The 22,620-nt window shown below is 35.2% G+C and overlaps 1 protein-coding gene across 1 annotated transcript in view; it reads left to right on the top strand.

The window, feature by feature from the left end:
* The window catches only part of LOC309651390 (uncharacterized protein), a 797,009-nt gene that overhangs the window by 383,669 nt on the left and 390,720 nt on the right, over nt 1-22,620 (top strand). The window contains exons 5-6 of the mRNA XM_082444127.1: nt 5,935-6,020; nt 14,778-14,874. The gene's annotated coding sequence lies outside the window, so the exon portion shown is untranslated. The remainder of the gene's footprint in view (nt 1-5,934; nt 6,021-14,777; nt 14,875-22,620) is intronic.

Raw genomic sequence — 22,620 nt, 5'->3', positions numbered from 1 at the left:
TGGCAGCTGCAGCGTGGCTCTGGATGGAGACAAGTGGTCTGGAGCACACTTCCTGGTTCCCAAATTGAAGCCAAGTTATCGTGTTCCTGAAGCCAGCATTTTAAAAAGTTATTTTTTATCCCCAGAGTGTGGATAAAAAGTAGTCTTGTGTCCAGCAGCTGACACAATGGCTTTCTGACCACTGTAGTCCCTTCTTATCTGAGTTTCAGTGACCTGTGGTCAACTGCAGTCTGAAAATATTAAATGGAAAATTCCAAGAATACACCACTCGTAAGTTTTAAACTGTGCCCCATTCTGAGTAGCGTGATGAAATCTCGTGCCATCCCGCTTAGTCCTGCCTGGGAACTGAATCACCCCTTTGCTCAGCGTATCCCACTCATTAGTCACTTAATAGCCATCTCGGTTATGAGATGACTGTGGAAGTATAGCAGTGCGTGTGTTCCAGTGGCCCTTATTCTAATAATCTCCCCAAAGCGCAAGAGTAGTGATGCTGGCAATTCGGATATGCCAAAGAGGAGCCATAAAATGCTTCTTTTAAGTGAAAAGTTAAAAGTTCTCCACTTGATAAGGAAAGAAAAAAGTTGTGTGCTGAGGTTGCTAAGATCTACAGTAAGAACAAATCTTCTATCGGTGAAATTGTGAAGGAGAAAGGAAATTCGTGCTAGTTTTGGTGTCACTCTTCAAAATACAAAAGTTATGGCCAGTGCGTGAGAAGTGCTGGGTGAAGATGGAAAAGGCATGGTTTGCACAATAAGATATTTTGAGAGAGAGAGAGAGAGAGAGACCACATTCACATAACTTTAACTATAATATATTGTAATTGTTCTATATTATTAGTAGTAGTTGTTGTTAATCTCTTACTGTGCCTGATTTATAAATGAAGCTTCATCATAGGTATTTATGTATAGGAAAAACAGTATATGTAGGGTTTGGTACTGTCGATGGTTTCGGGCATCCCCTGGGGGTCTGGGAATGTGTCCACGGCAGCTAAGTGGAGACCACACTGCAGCAGAGGCAGCAGGTCTCCTGATGGGCAGGCTGTATGGTGATGCGTGGGAAGGCGTTTACCAAGCCAAAACTAGCGCCCGCGTCTACAGCCCTCTCAACAATCTTGTAAGCACCTAAATTCCTAAATTTAATCGGTTAATGCTTGTAATACCTAAAATTATTTCTATCAATATTACCTACATACAAATCTTAATTGTTACACAGATTAAGTTACTGATAAAACCTTGTGTCATTTCCTTAATTTTATTATATATTATGTTGCTTAAGTTGAGCAGACTGGGATTTTGGAATAGTTATTAAAAATTTAAATGCTAGGATACCTATTTTGGAGGTTTTGATGAAATAACAAGAAGAATATATTTTATCTTCAACCAATATATATTTATTCAGTGTGGGTCACATGACACACACGGGGATAGATGCTGGGGCTTTAACTGTAAACTAAACAGAGTTCCTGCTCTCTAAAATAGCAGTGTATATTACGTGGAAAAGATAGATAAATTAATATACAGTTTAGTAATGCAACAGCGAAAATCATGCGTGAAGTTAAAAAAAAGAGTGTTTTTTCTGACATATCAGGCAAACTTCTTTAAAATAGACACTTGGCAAGAGCTAGCCGGTCAAGTCCTATGGGGAGTGGAAGAAGGGCTCCAGCAGCACTCCTGGCTCTAAGAATCATTAAGCTGTTTTCCTGCAACAATAAACCATTTAGTGTTGCTCGACCATAAAATACAAAGGGATGAGAGGTTAAGTAGAGACTTAGCAGTCAAGCAGACCCCATCATGAGTGACATTTTGTGGCTTTATAGCAATTTTCAACAAGACCCAGGAGAAAGGGTAAACACTGGCATGATTCAAACCAGGAAAAGCATGACCTTAGGTTAATGTGGATAATATTTTTTTCAGCATTTGTGAGGAAGCTAGGTCAGGATGTGAGATAACAACTAAATAGTTGTCGAAATAGAGTAGGCCAAAAAATTGAGAGGTGTTTGAAGGTAATTTCCAACTCCATGTTGACTGGAACAGGAGCTAAAAGCAAAGAAGGCGTCTAAGATGGTTATCAAGTTCTGGCCCGAGTGAATAGGTATATGTTGACAATACTAAGATTAAAAACAAAATAAAGAAAATATAGGTAAAAAGTAGATTGGGATTGCGTATGATTGATGTTTCCTATTTTATATGTTTGTATATTAACTTAGGTTATAGCCAAGTTTTGCCTGATACTCATCTTTTCTCTTCATTATGTTATTTTACACATCTTTCAACGGGTATTTTGTTGTTGTTGATCTTATACCTCTGAGGAGGAAACCGTTAATTCCCATGTAGATCACTAGAATGTGGATATGTAGGGTTATTGATTCTTTCCTTTCTTGTAAACCTAAAATTCTTTTCTGTAAAGGCATAGTATATTATACATTTCCATTCTTTTTGCTGACCTTTATGTTGCTGGAATGATTGTTTAAAAAAAGAAAACCTAAAGTTGCTGGCATATCAATACTCTTTATCATTAAATATGTTTATATTTATTTTCCAAAAACGATCCCATTTTGGAGATATTTGAGATTAAAAATGTTATAATCACACAGTGTGTGTGTGTGTGTGTGTGTGTGTGTGTCTCGTAGGTATCTCAAACTTTTCAAAGAGTTCTGTATTCTGACACACACACATATGCAAGCCAAACCATGTCCACACATGTCCACACGCACACACATTTGTAGGCTCTGTATACTTTCAACTTCAATGCAAATTTGACTAGATTGCTAAATGGAACTTTTAGAGAAGGCTAAGGAATGAGAACTATGAAATTTTCTTTGTAGTAGCCTTTTACACTTTAAAATATTCATAATTATTGAGACAGTACCACTTCACAAGATTTATTATATGGAAACTATTATAAGTTGAAAAATATTGCTGTGTTATGTGGTTTTTATATCACCATAATATGAAAAGTAGAAGCTACATTTAGGTTCATCAAAGGGAAATGGTTAAAAAAAAAAAGTAAACTTTCATATACTAGAATATTACACAGTTCCTAAAAATAAGATTGTCAAGTAACTAATAATATATGTATGATATGAATAATATGACATAGTAAAAATAAGTATTATAGAAAAATCACCTTTATAATACATTAACTTTTAAATTTCTTATTAGTGAAGTTATAGTTATATGCAGTTTTACTTCTGTATATTTTCAAAATAAAAATGAAATAATTTTATAAAAGCAAAGTGGAATTCTAGAACTTGTTCTTGAATTCACTAACTTTTGTATAAGCCTCATCTCTTTCATTGTATTTTATTATTATAATTAAACACAAACAAGCAAATAAATAATACTGGCAAAATTCCCTTGCTCCACCTTTTACTTGATGTTTCAAATCAAAATATATACTGAAAAAGCCTTTTGAAATGTAGCACATTATTATTAGTTGGCAGAATTAGAAGCATCGGTGTCATTTGTATATCACTGCTACAGTGAACCATATCATAGAAAGAACATATAAATTCTTCATATAAATTTTTCATGTAAAGAATCCTGAACTAGTGGTAGATAAACTTGGTTTCAACACAATATCACTTTGTTCATAAGAACTGTAGCCTTGAAACTTTAAAATATGACAGACTAATGTTTTTATGAGTAAATTTAATGTACTGAAAATAAAAATTAAGAAAAAAAAAAGAATTACAGCCTTGAGCCAAGAAATTCATGTTGGTGGGAATACATCAGTTTCCATATGTATAAATTGAAGAAAAAAAAGTTAGTGCTTATTAATAAAGAAATATAAGTGTTCCTTAGAGGGAATCTCTGAAAGTTGGATAATATCTGATCCTATACGTTTTGCCTTGGGAAATAGTCTTCTCATTCGCGGTGAAAGATGAAAGAGTCCTATCAAACATTTAGTGTTAGCTGAAGAGACCAATCATTTTTTCTAAGTGATTTCTTCATCAAATTGGAAAATAAAGAACAAATAATAATTTTTGAGATAATAGAAGTATAGCTGTATTTAATAATATATATTTTATCTCCTAGTATGTTTATGCAAACCATGATATAATGACATAAAATAAAATTAGAGTTATTCCAAATTGTTAATTAATTATAGAAAAATACTTCTCTCTTTGGAATGGGTGACCAGGGCTGCCATTCATGGTGATGCAGGATGGTCAGTGCATAGCCAGCCCTGCTCTAGGCAGAGGAAATGGAGATATAGAATAACAAGGGCAAATTTAAAAATCACCCGGATAATTTTGGCAATAAAACAAAATACGTACTTTTTTTTTGCTTAATCATCTCAGATAAAATCTGTGGCTATGCTACTTCTTGATTGTTTTAATAATCCATTTCACTTTTGACTGCTCTATGTAACTTGTAAATTTAATTCTTGAAAACAGACGTGAAGTATGGAACAAAAATTATAATGGTTTGCTTTTGGAGATTATCAGTCTTGCTCCTGGATGCACATGTGAAATAATTCTCATGATATCCTGGCTAGTAGTTTTTGCTACACTAAATTTTCTCTCTCATTAAGTTTTTATATATACTTATATGTACATTTTAATACTATATATTTATATCTCACTAAGTTTTAAAATAGATAACAAGTCGTGTGTGTGTGTGTGTGTGTGTGTGTGTACCATCTAAAACCTTAACTGTTAAGACAAAAAATGGGCGTTTTGAAATAAGGTATATTGGGTGTTATATAAAAAAAAATGTACGGAACACAAAAATAATATAAGACCTAAAGCAGGTTAGTGGGAAAAAGTTTAAGAATCAGCTAGACCAGTGTCCTTTTCTCAGGAGGGTTCTGCTAATGAGATTGCTCTAGTATGATCTTATGTTTCCCTGGTAGGATATGTTATCACTTAACAACCAGTTGAGAATCCTGGTACTAAGGTATTGTAGATGGACTCAGATAAGGGAGTGTTTTTCCTTCTGCCATGTTACTGTATTAATTTCTTAAGCTCAGTTGTTCTTTCTGTAACTTGTCTTTGGTCTCTTGTGTGCCACTGCTTCTTACTTTAAGTATATAACAGGTATCATGTTGACACCTATAAACAAATGTCTTATATATTGTATAACTTAAAAACCAAAGGAAGTCACAGATATTACAATATACTTTAATATTTTATCAAGTAACCTTTGTGATTCCTTCTACTGGATACATATAAAATAAGTGCTTCTTCATCACATTCCTAAGTAAAAAGAAAAAATTAAATAACTGTTCAGAAATGTTACTTCTAGATATTATTAGTTATATGGAAGATATAGATTACTAGTCTCATTATCTTTTGGAATTTATTATTATAATCATTATTATTATTTAGAATGGAGAAATACTATATACTGATTACACAGCATGACAGATAAAAATGTATTTATATATTACATGACTACCATTCCTAACAAGAAGACTCTCCAACAGATGTATAAAATTTTCAGATTTGATCTCTATTTTATGAAAATTATTCAGTGGAAATTATATTAAGGAGGAAATAATAATTATTTTGAAGGAAATGTTTCATACAAATAATTATCTTAAAATTACAAATGTGCAAATATTTGCAGAAAAATTAATTTACATGTTTTCTAGCTAAAATTCACAGAACAGATTACTCTATTCTAGTACATTTATAAATAACAAAATCAGAAACTAAATAATATCCAAATGCTATAGGAATGAATTATTATTGAATGCAAAGAGTATTTTATATTTGTTTTCTTTTTTGGTAAATAGATTATGTAATATTCTTCATAAACAAAATTAGATTTATTTAGGATAAGAGTTCCATATGGGAGGAAAAAACACTATTTTCAAATTTGATTTTGGCTTTTATCCCAAAACAAGAATCAGGATTCATTCCATTGAAGACTACAAAAAAAAAAAAAAAAAAAAAATCACTGAATGGTTGGTTTTCCTATATTCCAGGTTTTTGACGCATCTTCTGTGCACAATTTGGTTCCTCTCAGTAGTAGTGATCAAGTAACAAGGAGCTAGCCATAAGCAGCTTAGAGGTAAGTGGAGGAAATGCAAATGTAAAGCAAACAAAAGAACATAATAAAATATCATAATGGTTGCAACAGAATAAATCCTGAGTGTTACTCTAAACAAGAGATCTGAGAAAATGAGCAGATAATGCCAAAGGACAGAAGCTCTGTTGGAGAATTTAAACAGGGTTATCTCAGAACGAACTTTGCAGGAAGAGACAAAGCACATGAACAAAGGCCTGGAAGAGTGTGAGAAGGTGACATTGCATGAACCTGCACATGTTTTAGTACGTTACCCTGTAACCGGGAGGAAGCAATAATGAGTGATAATGGAAAAGGAAACATGGGTCAGATCATGAAGATGTGCACCACACTGAAGCATTTTGTCTTTTGCTGAGAGAAATTGGGTTCCTTTGAATAGTTTTAAGCAAGGGAATGCGTGTTTCAAGTTTAGAACAGAGGTTGGTCAATTTTTTAAAAAGGACCAGATGGTAAAAAAATTTGTCTTTGCTTTGCAATACTGTTTCTGTTAGAAACTACTCAGTTCTAACACTGTAGCTCAAATGGAGCTGTGAACAAAATATGATATGTGAGGGCATGTAATTTACAGACCAGCAGTGTTGGATGTGACTCATGGGCTGTGGTTTGCCAACCCCTAAGTTAGAAAGATCAGTCTGGCCTCAGTGAGGATAGTGGCTGCTCCTGGGGACACAAACCAAGTAACTGTAGGCCACAGAACGAAGCCTTTGGGAATGAAGAATTACAGAGTTATTTAGGTTATAAAATACAAAGAATGCAGCACCAAATTAGATGTGAGGGTTATGGGAGAGACTAAATGTGGGATGGCTCCCAAATTGCTGGCACTGACGAGCAGCTGCATGGTGGCAATTCTGTTGGGCGGGAGCAGGGTAGATAGAAGTTAAATTTGTGTGCGTTGGGTCTTGGATGCCACTAGATATCCAGGGAGAACTTTCAAGTAAGCAGTGAAATGTGCGTCTATCTAGAGAGAAAGATCTAATCTGGGCTTTAGCATGTAGGGGCTACCTGATGACACAGAAGCAAATAAAACTACTCAGTGATAATATGTAGTGTGGGATGAGCTTAGGGCTTAGGAAAATATCTTAGAAATGCTCACATTAATGTTATTAGCCAAGAAAACTGAATATGCAAGGGAAATGTAGGAGAAATAGCCAGAGGAATATGGCAGGTAAACAATTGTGTATTGAAAGTTAGAGATATTCCAGCTCCCAGGATGTAGAGAGCTCAAAGGGGCCTCATTCCTACTCCAACAACAACAAAAAAGCTTACCAAACTTCTAGATCATGTATTTATTCAGATATAGAGAAATCCAAAGGTTTAAATTCTAAAGCAATACAGGGCACGTGGTGCCTTCAGGTAGAGAGGACAGGGGAGCAGACACTCATCTGAAATTGATGCAACTGGATATGGATAAAAAGAGTTCTTCCTGAGAAATTGACAAGTGAATACTGAGTGCTGACTGGAAAGACAGTGTGAAAACCATGGGAACTGCAGGACTGGGGGAACCTTGCAGGTCTTCATGAATCCCACTGGGCACTCCCAGAAAATAATGGAAGAAGTACTAAGAAGTGCCCACTGGGGATGCTGCTGGAAAGGAGAACAGCAGCTTGTGAGAAAGACGTGAGCCTCTGCCTAGGTCCTTCCCTCCTTTTCCTACTATGGGGGAAAAGCCTTGATCTGTGAAGGAGAGGGCAACAAACACTGTTGTTTTTATTACAGTGGTAGAAACATAAGGCAGCTGCGGGAAGAGCACAGGGAAGAAAAATATTTCTCTGAGCTCACAGCCACATGGAGGGGGGAAGGGGTCAGGAAATCCAGGAGGCCAGACCCCCAAGACCTAGGAACATTATACCTGTCTGAGACTAAGGTGGCTTTTCAAAACAAAGAGACATACACCGCACAACCCCTCATCAACAAGCCAGTAAGATGGAACAATAAGACAGCAGACAGTTCGCTGGGAAGGGACAGAGGAGGAGAAAGAGGACACGAAGATATCCTCTTTGATGCATAGCACAAAAATCTCAAAGTCAAAATTGAGCGGACAGGCTCTGGGAAATCAACTCTCATCCGAATTTCAAGGTGTCTCTATAAGAATTTAAGTCTGAAGGACAAATATGTATAAAGACAGCAATCATATATCTTGGCCCCAGCCCAAATCTGTATAGATTAGCTCAACCCCCGACACTGAAGGTCTAGCAGGAAAATAAGGTGTGATCACTTCCTGATACAAATATTTATCCCAGATACAAATATTTATGTACATATGAATATTTATATACAAGATATATATTGTAAAACTTATTTAGATAAACCACTATTTTTAAAAGAAGGTATAACTAATACATCAATAGAGGAGATAAAATGGAATCAGATAGAAGACAGCTAGTGAGTTGGTAAATTATAATCTAGCGTATCACCTTCAATGTGAATAATTTTACACACCAGTTAAAGGAGATTGCCAGATTGAATAAAATAGTAAATCCAAACATATGTTGCCTACAAGAAAATCACTTTAAATATAAAGAAAATATTATCCAATCACATTTATGACATATGACTTGAATTCAGATTTTATAAAGAACTTTTAAAACAATAAAGAAACAAATAAAAAAAAGTGACCAAAAATGAAAAGCAATTGGAACTCTCCTATAGCACTGATAAGAATAAGAGCAGTTTTGGAAATCAGTTGACAAATTTCTTATCTATTCATTCATGCTCCTAATATATGGCCAAGCAATCTATCTGCTCTCCTACTGCTAGGTATCAATGCAAGAGGTAAGAAAACTTTATAGTTACACAGAATCTTAATGTGAATGTTTTATTCTATTCATAATTAAAAAATAATGTGCATATGTCCTTCAATTGGAATATTAATAAGCAACTATGATATACCAGTAAAAAGGAATGTTAGTACTTAGTGACTGAAAGGAATAAACTGTTGATTCTTGCAAAAACATTAGTGAAACTTAAGTACAGTTTTCTAAGGGAAAGAATCCAGTACCCAAAGGTTACATATTGCATGATTCCATTTATGTTATCATCTGCAAAGAAATTAGATCAGTGGCTGCTAAAGGGGTGGGGTGCATTTATTTATACAGGTGTAGCCTGAGGGTGTATTTGTGCTGATGAAACCGTTCTGTATGAACTTGTGATGGTGGACACATGACTCCACATATTCAAAAAACTGCACACAAGAAAGTAAATGTTATAACCACCTTCCGAGCTCACCCAAAATTTGGTGTAGGTGTGAAGACAGATGACACCACGTGTACATACCAAGAGGGCTTGGAAAGGTTTATTACTTACATACTCGAAGTCTCTAGGGAGAGCAGGGAAGTCCTCTCAAGGAGCTTTGAAATGCCTTGAGACAGCAAGGAAAACAATCAAGCCTGGGATTTTATTGGAGACGGCTCCTTCTCCTCACCAAGGGGTAATTAGAAAAAGAATAAACTGCTCATTCGTTATTTTAAAAAAGGAAAATGAACCCTTGCAATCGGGGAGTCAGAGGTTTTTGCAGTAGAGCATTTGGGAATATAAAGGAGGAAACATCTAAGAAACCTTCAGCACAGCCAAGCGTTCCCCTATCCAGATGACACATCTAGTGAGCAACTGAGTTGAGCTATATGTAGAATAAAAATTTCTGGTCATATGTCATCATGGGTAGACTGATAATGTAGCCCTAGTATTTGGGCTGGTTAAAGGAAAACATTTTTTTCACCAGCAAAATTACTCTGAATCTCTGGGACCATAGCTAGAAGCAGGATTCTGGAAGAGATACTCAGTGGCTTCCAGACAGGTAATTAAAAAGAAAAAAAGGAATAGTACACTTTTCAAAGGAAAATTAGAATGCCTTTTGTATGCATTTTATCTGGAACAAATTTAAATGAACTTAACATTATCTCCTTGAGAATAAATAGGAGTTACAAAGTGTTTTCAGTTAAATCTAGGAAAGTGATTGACAGGTGGATTCAGCAGCCATTCATACAGATTTAACCAGCACAAGTTGCCACTGTATTGTAAGATGCTTCTGAGCTGCTCTTAAGAACGTGTGCCCACTACAGTTCTCCCTGGTCCATCTTCATGAGTCAAGTGAAGTGTGTACTGTTTTACACCAGGGACTAACAAGGGAAAGATAGTAGCTGCTGAGTACATGGACACATTGGGAAAGATAAGCTTGGAGCCAAGCCTGCCTACCTCCAGGACAGAATAATTTGCCCCATACATTCATGTTTCTCATTAAGAGAGAGGTGGCTTTGAGATAAAAGAACATTAGCAGCTCTATGTTTTAGTAGATAAAATTAGTAGTTCTGTTGAACCTTGGTTCAGCTATATGAGTCACTCCTTGCTTCTCCAGTTCTAAAGAGGCCTAGCAGAGAAGATCGGATCCTATGGTATTGTCCTAACAGGATGGAAGTAACTCCAACTGAGATAGCTTCATTCTGTGATCAGAGATGACGCACTTCATAGTGCCATCCCCACCGCATGTACACACATGAGTTCACGCCTGCACACTGGAGAAAATTCAGTTTCGATTCAGCTTCTTCCTCGTCTCTGTAGGAGGAGATGGCATCTGAGAAGGGCAGCGGGGGTGGGAAGTCTGCCACTCTGTAGGTGGCCTCTGAAAAATACAGGCACAGGAGAGGGGAATCTAACTTTCCCTGGAGTAGTAATTTATCTTATTTAGGGACCCAGTCTTAATAAATCATGTTACACGGCTGGGCCATGTTACCAAACCAAACGGTTTCTTTGATTCAGACTATGTTTTAATGTTTACGCATTATTTAAACTAAACATTATCTGTGGCATGGATTTTCTCTTTTTCAAAGGGCAAAAAATGATCTGCAGGAAAAGATTCTAACAAACAGCCTAAACGTGTTTTAATTTTTAATCCAAAAGCCCAAGGTAGCTAATCACCAAAATAGCTTGGAGATGTTTCTCTATAAAAACATATTTGATATTTATTTCAGTGTATCTAAAAATCATTATAAAGGCTCTCAAGGATCCTTATCAAACCTAACCTTCCTCCCCGCACCCGCTCCCCAAAACCTAACTGTCTGTACTTAGGGAAAGAGTAATGTGAAGTCTTTATTGTAGAAAGATTATGGGAAAGATTCATTATCTAAATATTATATCATACAAGCATGCTCTGAAAATACAAGATGACAAGAAGTTCAGATTTATCCTCAATATAAGAGAATTACCTATGTAATTCTGGCAGAAAAATAATTTCTGAACTATTATATCTAAAACAGCAATGTACGAGTACATGAGGGATCTCCTCACACCTAATTTCCTCTGGAGCCGCATTGCTGCTCATAGACTAGTGTGTGACTTTCAGAATTAAGGAAAAACAGAGTCTCACTCTGTTTGCAAACACTGTTTATTTATTCACATAACAGAACTGGTGCCTGCCAGCTTGAAACTGTGCGATCTTTTTTTAGTTGGATCAACTGATTCACTCTAACTGAAGGTCGTTTCCCCCTGATGCTGAGTAAATTGTTCTTGGTTTCACTGGGGTCTGTATTGCGGCTACTGCACATCGACAGCTTTATCCACGGCCATTTTTTTAAAAACCGTAGCCATGGCTTCTTGGGCTCAAGGGAGAGACCTCACGACTGGAAGAAACTTAGGATATTTCATGGATCGCAAGTCATTCGGCATTCTCTGTGCCATGCTCAGTTTATATCCTGGCTCAAAGAAGGAGAATGTCATATAAAATTTATAGGCTCCAGCATTACAGTATTTCCTACTTGTTCTCCAGTTACAACGGAGGCACCAGGAGAGTTTTCTGCTGCGATTTTATCCGTGGGATTTGTTCTCATCTTTTCATATCCTAAGACTTACAACGCTATCAATATACTCAGCATTAACTATCCAGATATCCTCACTGACATTTTATGTGTCAGTGAGGATTCAGAGTTCCCATAAGAGGAATTTGAAAATAAAGTTTTCTAAATTAGTGAATTGTGTTAAAAACAAACACACACAACCTAAGACTAAGAACAATTGAAAAATCTTTAGGCAAAATCATCTCCATTCAAGGGTGTTCTGTTTTGAGGAGATATCAGATTCCTAGCAGAGAATGAGGGAAGTAGAGGATTATAATTTTATTTGAATTACAAGCCCCTCTATGATTAATATTAATGCCAATAACCTCTGCAACTAAAACATATAAATACCCCTAAACGCCTACAGGGTGGCAAAGTTAGGCAGGGACTATAAGGCACTCTTCCTTCTCTGCCTTCTCTTCTGTTAAAACATTTTAATGCATTGCCCAGTGCCTTTCCGTTTGAAATGTTTCCTCTGGCACTCCACCCAGATGCCCTGCCTTGGCTGACCCAACGGGCTCATGTTTTGGTTGTGATTCTCAGAACACCAGGCCCTACTGAAATATCTCACTTTAGATCTGCCCTCCTTCATTCTAACTGTGCTGGATTCTTCAATTCTATGGTCCCTATACTTCTATTATTCATCTTCAGTCTTAAAGAAAATTTTGTATTTCATTTTCTCAGAATCTTCTAATCCCAAATTTCTTTTTCAGTTGTGAGTGGAGTCTATCCCAGGATATTCTCCCTAGGTTCTCTGAAAACGCTAAGGAGGCATGGGAAGGGAGAACTCCTAGAAAAAGAGAGAGGTTTTATGGAAATGCCTAAGTGACAGTTCTCTTTACTTTACCTAGCAAATAAAAGATACACATACATACCTTTGATTACCTAATAACGGAAACCTTTGTATAATTAGAAGTTTCCTAGGAAGCCAACCAACAAAAGCAATTTATTCCACAATAACTAAATTTTATTTGCATATATTGACATGTTGGTTCAAAATACCAAAAGTGATATTTCCTTGTTACCTTTAACAAAAGAGAGAAAAGGAGCACAGAGAGGCTTACACAATAAAACAAACTGCAAATAACACATTCAAGGGAGATTATTTTATAGGTTTGTTACTGTAGTCAGTATATATGATGGTACCTTGTATATTTTAATTTAAATGTAACTTTATGATATCACAATTACTGTTAGAGTCACCTTGTTTCTGTAATTTCAGTAATTCATTTTATATTAATTTCAGTGAGGAATACATTTCCAATATTCATCAGATTTCTGTTTGCATTATTCATTAAATAATAAAATGACAACCTTTATAGATGCAAACTCGCCTTCATCCAGTGGGTGCTGAGAGAGCAAAAGGAAAATGAAAGAGCTCCAGAAATGGTGCAGATGTTGGCTTGACTAGAATGTTAATACGTTAGTGCTTCCAAATGCTACTTTGTCTGAAAGAAGAAAATGGTGCTTGTGTTTCAAGAGGCTGAAACATAATATGCCATATACAGCTGGCTGAAGGGAGAAAGGGAGTGAAAAATTATGATTAGGAGAGTTTAGATAGGAATACAAATTGCCTACTATGGAGAGAGATTGCAGTTCTTGTGGTATTTGATTTTCAGTTGGGATACTTTGGGAATGAATACTAAAGATCATTGTGGATAGTCTTCAGAATATCCCCACAGTAACAAAACCAGGTAACATTTATCATCGACTGCTATCATCTGTTAGCAATAGAGAACTACACATCACTCTTTATTTCTGACTGACATATTAGAAACACAGCTAAGCACAGAACAGTTTAATCCAGATGAAGAAGACCGTGGAAGGTTTCACCATGTCCAATTGAGTTGAGTTCATCGTTCTTCCAGTGTGTCCTCTGTAGCTGTGATCCTCGGAATAGACTCCAAAATTATGTATGCCAGAAGAAATCCTGAATTTTCCACTCAATAAATAAATGATATTTATTGATTTAACAAATTCTATTTAGTCTTTCTTCTAAATAATTATAATGTAACCTTTCCTGTTTTTATTCTCAATCTTCATTCAGTTCCATTTCCTGTAGTCTCCTGTCCCGTCTCACTTAATCACCCCTCCCCATTCATATCAGTCTGTTCTGTTTCTTATAATTTCCCTTCATATCGTGTTGTTGTTTCAGAGTCTCTGTCTCCATCTGTCTGTCTGTCTGTCTGTCTCTTTCTCTCTCACACACATAGAGTATCAAAATTTGAATAAACAACAAGGATCCAGGTTTTGTTTACAAGATACAAACCACTTCCTCATACCTTTCTAAATATTTAACTTTTACTTTAATTCCTTTTTAAAATTCAGATTTACTTTCATACTATAAAATCCATATTTCAGTTTACAGTTTAAGGGGGCTTTGGAGACGCATACAGTGATTTAATCACCACCACAATCAAGATACAGAGTTTTTGCATCTGAAGGATTTTAGCAATATTTTGAAAGAGCCTCTTCAAAGTTATATGATTAAACCAAGTTTAATCACAAGTGACATGTCCCAGGCCATTTCTGAACTCCTGTAGCTTGTGACGCTGGATGTTTTCCTAGCCTTCTTTATGTTTCATAATTATCTGTTGAAATAGTTGCATCTACTTCACTAGAAATGTGTTAGTATATGTACAAAGTTTAGACATTGACTGGCACAATTAATGCTAAATGAATAAAAGTAATTATTATCAATATCGTTACCACCATTATGACAGCCTTTACTCCAGAAAGTCCTCACTTAAGGACAGACTGATTGCTTTTGTGGGGGGAATGGAGAGTAGTGGTAATGACCAGTGACGGTGCTTGAATGCAGAAATATCTGCTCTGATACCGAGCTGCTGCCTATTTTCTGCTCTCCCTTTGAAGCAACACGGGTATCATTCTGCTTTGCTTTCTGTTCTGTTCGAAGGTGTTTTCCTACCACTGGGATTGTTGTGGAGCCCTCATGACAAGCAAATAAAGCTCAGTTCCAGTAATGATTTTGTGGATAACTGCACCAAGCATGGGTGAGTAACAAAAGTAAGACATCTTCAAAAGTTTTTGATGTTAGTATATAACTTCAGCATAGCTATTAAAATAATAAGTAGCAAATGCTGGAAATTTCAGTAATTCACGTATATTCCTGATGCTGATATTCACCATACTCCCTGCATTACCCTCAAGATTGCCCTTTGTGTAGACAAATGTCACATTCTTCTTAGATACCTTGTGATTCTAACTCCTGTCTTTATTCAAATCAAATGGATAAAATATTGTGTCCTTTGCCCAAATAAGCTAATCTATGTTTATGAAATACTACAGACTAGTGATACCATAGTCTGGGTATTTAATGGAAATTGTTTCTTGTAATTGACCAGTTCCTTTCAGTGAGTCTTACATATGGGATTGTCACACTATTTTGGCATCAACAGGTCACAGAAGGTCAGAAGGCGTCTTCTAAAAATCATGGGAATAGGAGACATTCTGGGGAGAAGAGGCGGGATTTCTGACTTTGGCATGCACCTAGTTGATATTTTCAATCTAAGTTTTTGTCCAACTGTTAGAGGACAATATTCATTCCATCTTATGTGAAATGCCTAATAGAATACTCATTTTATGGAAAAGGAAATCAATTAAAGTGTTATCGCCTTGCTCTTATCTAGATCATTCTATGAACAGCTTTGAAACTCATTTATGTTCCTAAAGGCCTTAGGCATTTTCTGTGGCAATCATTGATGGATTTTCAATCAGAGGAAAATAAGAGGCAAATAAGTTTACACATGTATTTTTTTCATTGAATTTTCACGTGTTGTACCAAAAGATGTGTATGGAGGAGAGAAGAAATAGGAACAGGTAAATAAACGTCAGAAAAATTCGGCATAAAACAAATGAGAAGCAACGTATGGAGAAAGATTAGTAATTGTAGTTTTGACTTTACAAGGGCATTTTTACCCAGAAAATCATATATGTGTGTATATCCATATACGTGGTATAATTTACATATGTGAAATATAATTTCATGGGTCAATATATTTTTTTATATTTTCCTTAAAGTACTCAGTGCTAAATTTTATCATTCACATCTTTGCATCTACATAGCAAAGTAGGGAGCCAATAACGCAGTTTTCCTTTTGTCCTGTATTACAGGCAAACATGCTTTTAGGGTTACTTGTTTCCTTTTCTTTCAAGTTCTGTAGAAACTTTTACAGAAAAAAAAAAAAGGACCTTAGTTACCAGTGAGCCTCACCCCCGCCTGCATTACATTCAGTGTCTTCTCCACTCTGTAGAGCAGTAACTCACAAGTAAAAAAACAAAAAAAAAGTTTTTTAGCCTGTTACCAATTATTAGTTAGAAATGTTTACTTCATATCTACCTATTCATAAAGTACTTTGAAAGAGGATGCTTTGTGTCTTAAAACAGAAGTGCTGAATAATAATTTGTGACATCAAATACATCTTTGAATGATCATCCCTTTTATAGCCCAAGAGCACCTGAAAACTATTACATTGGTTATTGTGGTTCAGCCACTATTCTACTTAATGTTAAGTGAGAGCTGAACTTCAATTTCTTTCCTGCAGCCTCTTATAATTTTACCAGTAATTTGAGCTCTTTAAAAACAAGAAAGGTTAAAAGAGTTAGTCCTGATGGAAAAAAGAATGCAGTTAATATTTTCAGCATATTTATAGGTAGCATATAATGTCAACTTGAAGCTGACATTAAAATTCTACATTAAGGCCTTCATAAAAGTCTTTCAGTATATATTTAATGATGAGTCTACAATGTGGGTTTAAAAGTATTTATCCACAAGAAAATCTTTTAGTAAAAGTACCTGCATTTAGCGTAATAAGGCACTTAGTCTCTCCTCTACTGTTACTCTTACCTTGTCACTCCAGTGCCCTCACAGTGCATTTTTCCTACTTTTCTTCTAAGAATTATTTTAAGGTATGCAAATCATATAATTCAGAGTACAGTTAGACATTAGGACCAAAGAGAGGTATAAGTATGGTGACAACACTTTCTGTTTATTTATTTAGAATAATGTAAAATTAATACATTTTATCTACACAAATTTTTTGAATATTAAAATTATTCTAAAATATGGAATATAAAAATATACATGGAAAATGTATAGATCTTATTCATGTTGACTTCAGGGAATGTACATAGATCTTATTGTCATGAGAAAAAATAAATAAAAACAACTATTATTTGTGTATACACACAGGAAAAGCACCCGTTTTTAACTCTAGTGAAAGTAATACTTAGCACAGATCACGCAATGTAGCAATTGAATACATAATAGAAATTAACATTGATTCAGCATCCATAAAAACAACAGCTCCTTAAATTTTCTAAAAATTAGAGCAAAATAGTGTGTTAAAATCTTACTTGTAAAGAGTCTATAAATTTCCTGATCAAATGTCCAGTAAATGCATATAATATAAAATGTGCAAAAATTGTAAAATAATGTGATTTAAAGTTTTCAGAATTCTATGTCATACCCATTTCTAAAGGAGGCACTTTATTTTTGACAAAATTATATCATGAAAAGAAGAAAGTGTTCCTGTATCATTTAAGTGCATTTTATAAGTGGTTAACAAAGAGTACCAGGAATGTTAAAATGTGCTAATCAAATATGGTCATCTTTTTTTGTGATGTTAAACTATATCTAAAATATGGATGACACTTCCTCTATCTTTTTCTCTCTCCCTCTAAATATATGTATATATGTGTGTATATATATATATATATATATATATATGTTTGTGTATATATATATATATATATAATACAGGCACACACATATATGCATTCTGATTTTGTGGAAAAATAACCTTAAAATGCTTAGAAAAGTTTCATATCTGTTGGACAGTTAATTAATGTAAAGAAAGTATTAGAATGTAGGTTTCCATACCTGTGATATTGTGATTTATAATAAGAGATATGTATTTGGTCTTTGTCCTCATTTCTGACACAGAGTTCCTAAAACCCTTGAATTTCCTAAGTGTTGAGAGCAACAAAGGTGTCTTTTGTTATGTTAATGAGTCGACCTTTGGAACTCACCTAAGTAGACTGCAGGTTGCCGGTGGAGCCAACCACAGGTAATTAGAGGGTTGGAACTTTCAGTCCCGCCCCTCAGATCTCTGGGGAGAGGGGGGAGAGGGACTGGAGATTGAGTTCAATCACCAATGGCCAATGATTTAGTCAGTCATGCCTATCTAATAAGGCCTCCATAAAACCCCAAAAGAACAGGATTCTGAGAGCTTCCGGGTTGAGGAACAAGAACGTTTCCACCCATGTACAATGGTGCCAGACCCCGAACTCCACAAGAATTGAAGCTCCTTTGTTCAAGACCTCACCCTAAGTATCTCTTCATCTGGCTCTTGATTCCTGTCCTTTAAGATATTTGGTAATAAGATCTAGTGAGTAAACAGCTTTTTGAGTTCTGTGAGCTGTTGTAGCAAATTAATTGAACCCAAGGAGTGGGTCATGGAAATCTCTGATTTATAGACAATCAATCAGATGTATAGGTAACAACCTGGACTTGTGATTGGTGTCTGAAGTGGGGTGGATGAGGAACAGTCTTGTATCCTTAGTCTGTGGGATCGGACATTATCTCTGGGTAGATAGGGTCAGAATTGAGTGGAATTGTAGGACACCCAGCTGGCATCTGAGAATTGCTTGTTGGTGGATGGGAACACCCCTCCACATGATGAAATTGGGTCCAGGAACCCAAAAGAATACCTCTCCTGGCAAAGAAGGTCATCAATTGAACTAAAGCTGAACTATAAATGTAGAGTTTCAAGGAAGGATTTTGTTTGATTGTTTTAAGATGGGAGAATTATAAACATATATAGAATCTTACTGGAAAGATCCAAGATTGAAATAAAGATTAAATACAAATCAGAGAACAGGTATAAAAAACTCTCAGGAAGTAGAAGGTGATGGAATTCATCATACCGAGTGATTACCTTAAATGAGACTAGGGACACACACACATACATTCACATGCACAGAGGGGGAAAAAAAAAATGTGTCGATAAATGTTGTTCTGTAGATTTTATGATAGGAAATACGTGGAGTAAGGAAAAAAAAAATACCTGAGGCCTAAGGTTATATGTTGTCACCTAGGATCTTCTCCCATATGACCTATACCTCCCCTCATCCCATCCACAACGCCACCCTCTCCAACTTCCCAAATTATCTACCATTTGGTCTGGAACCCATGGTCTAATATCAGAAAATCACCATCACATTTTGCTTTGAAGAGTCCCTTTGCTTTTTTCGTTTAACAGAATCTGGTTTTCTATAGCTTTCATTACTTATTTTGTTGCCCTTCCAGGAAAAGGTTTTTGTTGGTTAGGTTTGGTTTGACTTTTTTCACCTAAGTATGCCCTAAACAGCACAGATTTGCTGGTGGGATGGATATTATCCTACTTGCTCTTTGCTGCTACTTCCAAATTATCACTCTTCATTCAAAACCTCTTTGCTAGGAATCTTAAGGTCAATTCTACCCAGTCAGAAGTTTTCAACCTCTTTCCCAGCATCGCCTTTAGTGGCAGGTTGAACACCATGGAGGCAATCCACCTAACACCCTTGCCTCTCAGTTATTTCACATCTGCACTTCCAAATCTTTTCCTCTAGGCCCCCAGAACCCTTAACATATAAAATCATATTCTAGAACTTGATGCCATCCATCATTTCACTACCCCCAACAGTTCAATTTCAAACATCCAATCCCCACATATTTTTCTATTGTTCCAGCTTACTTACCCTATTTAGGAAATAAGACTGTTTTAATAATTGTGTGACTCATTGGAGCCCTTTGTCGACACAAAACAGTTGTTTCTAACCATCCCAAAATCTTTGTAGATTTAGCAATTCTTCCTTTCCTAACTACTTTCTCTAATATATTGCCTTTCCTATAGTCATTCTCACTATCGAGTACAAGTTATGTTTTGCTATGTTATTTACAATAATCTTTACTAGTTGAAAATATGTCATATCTTTGCTTATTCAGAGCTGACTCAGTTACTAGAATGCAAGCTCTCTGAACACAGAGAATTTTTCTCTCATTTCCTACTCCAACCCCAGGTTTGGCAAAGAGTAGGCAGTAGTAAATATCTGTCTAAAAAATAAGTGGATGAATGAACTGATTGTCATTTCCACTCTACTGAATATATTTAAATATGCATGGTAGCCTACATTGATACCTCAGTTATACTTAGAGTCAAATCATGCATTACCATTTCAATTGTGGGTTAGATCATTACAAATACATAATTATTTTGGAAGAATAGAGAAAACTATATAATTTATTTTGTTCTTAAAGTTGCTATTTTGTAATAATGGTTTTCTTAATTAGTATTTACCAAAAACTACTCATGTAAGCTTAAAGATATTAGAAGCAGAGAAGCCAGTGTTTAAACACTATTCTTTGAAATTGTGTCATATTCTCTTTAAATTGTAAAAGCGCAAATTATGCACTTTGAAAAAATTGTTTAAATTAATTTTGTCAGGCAAGGTGAAAGACTAATATATGTAGTCTGTAGCATCCATTTTCATGATCTCACTGCTTATCATGCTGTATACATTTATATATACATTTCTTTACCGGGTTATACATGCAGAACTATGTAGGGTGAACTTAATGGGTGATTCAGGTGATTCTTCATTTTTTTGTTGTTTTTTACTGTAAGTGAATTTCACTTAATGCATAGGTTTCCTGTAAAATCTAACTTCTACATAGGTACAATTCTGTTTTTCCTGAATTATGACAATCATAAGGCTAAAAATTTGGCAAAGCTTAAAGAAAGATTGCTATATATTGGCCTTAAAAATGCAGATTTCCTTGAAACAAAATGTACTTGTTTTAGATGAAAAATAAAGACACAGAATGTATGATATATTTGGAATAGATAATGCTGTACAAATGGAAAATATTATTAAGTAGTAACACTTCGAGTTACATATGTATTAATGTTATACCTGAGTAAAACTATTTTAGCAAGGTTCCTTATGTAGAGTGTTATTCCATTTCAGATTCTTCTTATATTGTACAATAGGCAGTGAATATAATTATATAGATGACACCGTCCACTGAAATATTATTCTTAGTTCTCGTCATTTTCTTTGGCTCACTCTATTTATCATATTTTTTGTCCTCTAATCCTTTCTGCACCCTTTAATTCCTGCAACCTGAAAACAATTCAAACTCATCTACTTTCATAGTAAGAACAAATTCATTGTCTTTTTTCTCTATTCCTCCAATTCAAGCCCATCTCCTATGGAATACCATATTTCATAACCAAATACTTAAGGAAATTAATATAATCAAGAAAAAATTTTAATTTCTAAATGAATTCAACCAACCTCCTCAGTAATCTTCTTCCATTATTCAAAAACTATAGTAATACGCTGCAGTAATAAATAGTAAAGTAGAAAATGTAACATCAGTAGCAATAATTATAGTAAAATTCATTCAAATTTCTTGTATTGCTGCATTCGTCCCAGGTATGCTGTTTCTATTAACTTACTTAATCCTCACACTTATTATTGGTTAAAATGTAATTCCAACTCTGTAGAAAGTACATTCACAGGGGGAGTCTAGCTCCATACGTCTTCTCTTAGTGCTGTGCTACACTGCCTCTTCCATGTAGTGTACCTGGTCTTGTTTTAGTGGTGCATGGGCATCAAGAGTTAGGGGATGATGCAATATGATTGTGTCTGTAATGGGAGGAGAAATGAGAAAAGAGTAAGGCTAAGAAATAAGGCACAGAATGCAAATAGGGAATTCAGTAGGCAGTATTTAGATATGAAATTATCTGGGCTTAATGTTTCCCTTTTAATATTTGACTTAAACATATGTTAACTATTTGTAAACTATTTGGAGAGGTAAGTATACCTTTTATAATTCATATAGCATCAATCTTTTAAAATCATAGCATATATTATTAAATAAAATATACATCTAATAGAGTGACATTGGTCCATAAATAACGTTCGTTATAGGAATTATAGTATGAAAAAATGCTCTATCAGAAATGAATTAGTTTCCTCCGCAAGTACTTTATTTTCAATCAGGAGCCCAAAGCATAAACTTTCATTCTGCACTAGTGCTCTTTTCTACCATATTTGTTCCTTCCCTACAGGCAGGGCATCCATCTTTCCTTACTGCAGATTCACACACACACACACACACACACACACACACACACAGAGAACCCAAAGTGCAGTTTATTAGGGATTGTTCACTTCTCTCTCTGTCCTGAAATAATTCTAGCCACACTAAAGCTTTTAGTTCTAGGCATACCTTGAAGATGTCGTGCATTTGGTTCCAGACCACTACAGTAGAGCAAATATAACAATAAACTGAATCACATGAGAATTTTTATTTCCTAGTGCATATAAAAGTTATGTGTACACTATACTGTAGCCTATTAAGTGTGCAAAAGCATCATGCCTAAAAATGTACATACCGTAACTAAAAAATATTTTATTACTAAAAAATATTTTATTGCTGAAAAATGCTAACTAACCATCATCTGACAATGCAGGTTTGCCACAAATCTTCAATTTGTAAAAAACACAGTTTATGCAAGGTGCAATAAAGTGAACAATAAAATTTGTCTTTATACTATATGGAATACCTATAGGGAATAGTGTAGCTTTTGGGCTGAAAAAATCTAATTCTTATAGCTGTCTTGTCATAAATCTTCTATACCCTTGTCACAATGTTTGTAATAGGCCTGTTGACATGTAAGTCTCCCACA

Source organism: Balaenoptera physalus, assembly GCF_965194825.1.
Source record: "Balaenoptera physalus genome assembly, chromosome: 21".
Taxonomy (NCBI): domain Eukaryota; kingdom Metazoa; phylum Chordata; class Mammalia; order Artiodactyla; family Balaenopteridae; genus Balaenoptera; species Balaenoptera physalus.
Note: the sequence above shows the minus strand (reverse complement) of the source record. Positions and strands in the feature narration are given on the sequence as shown.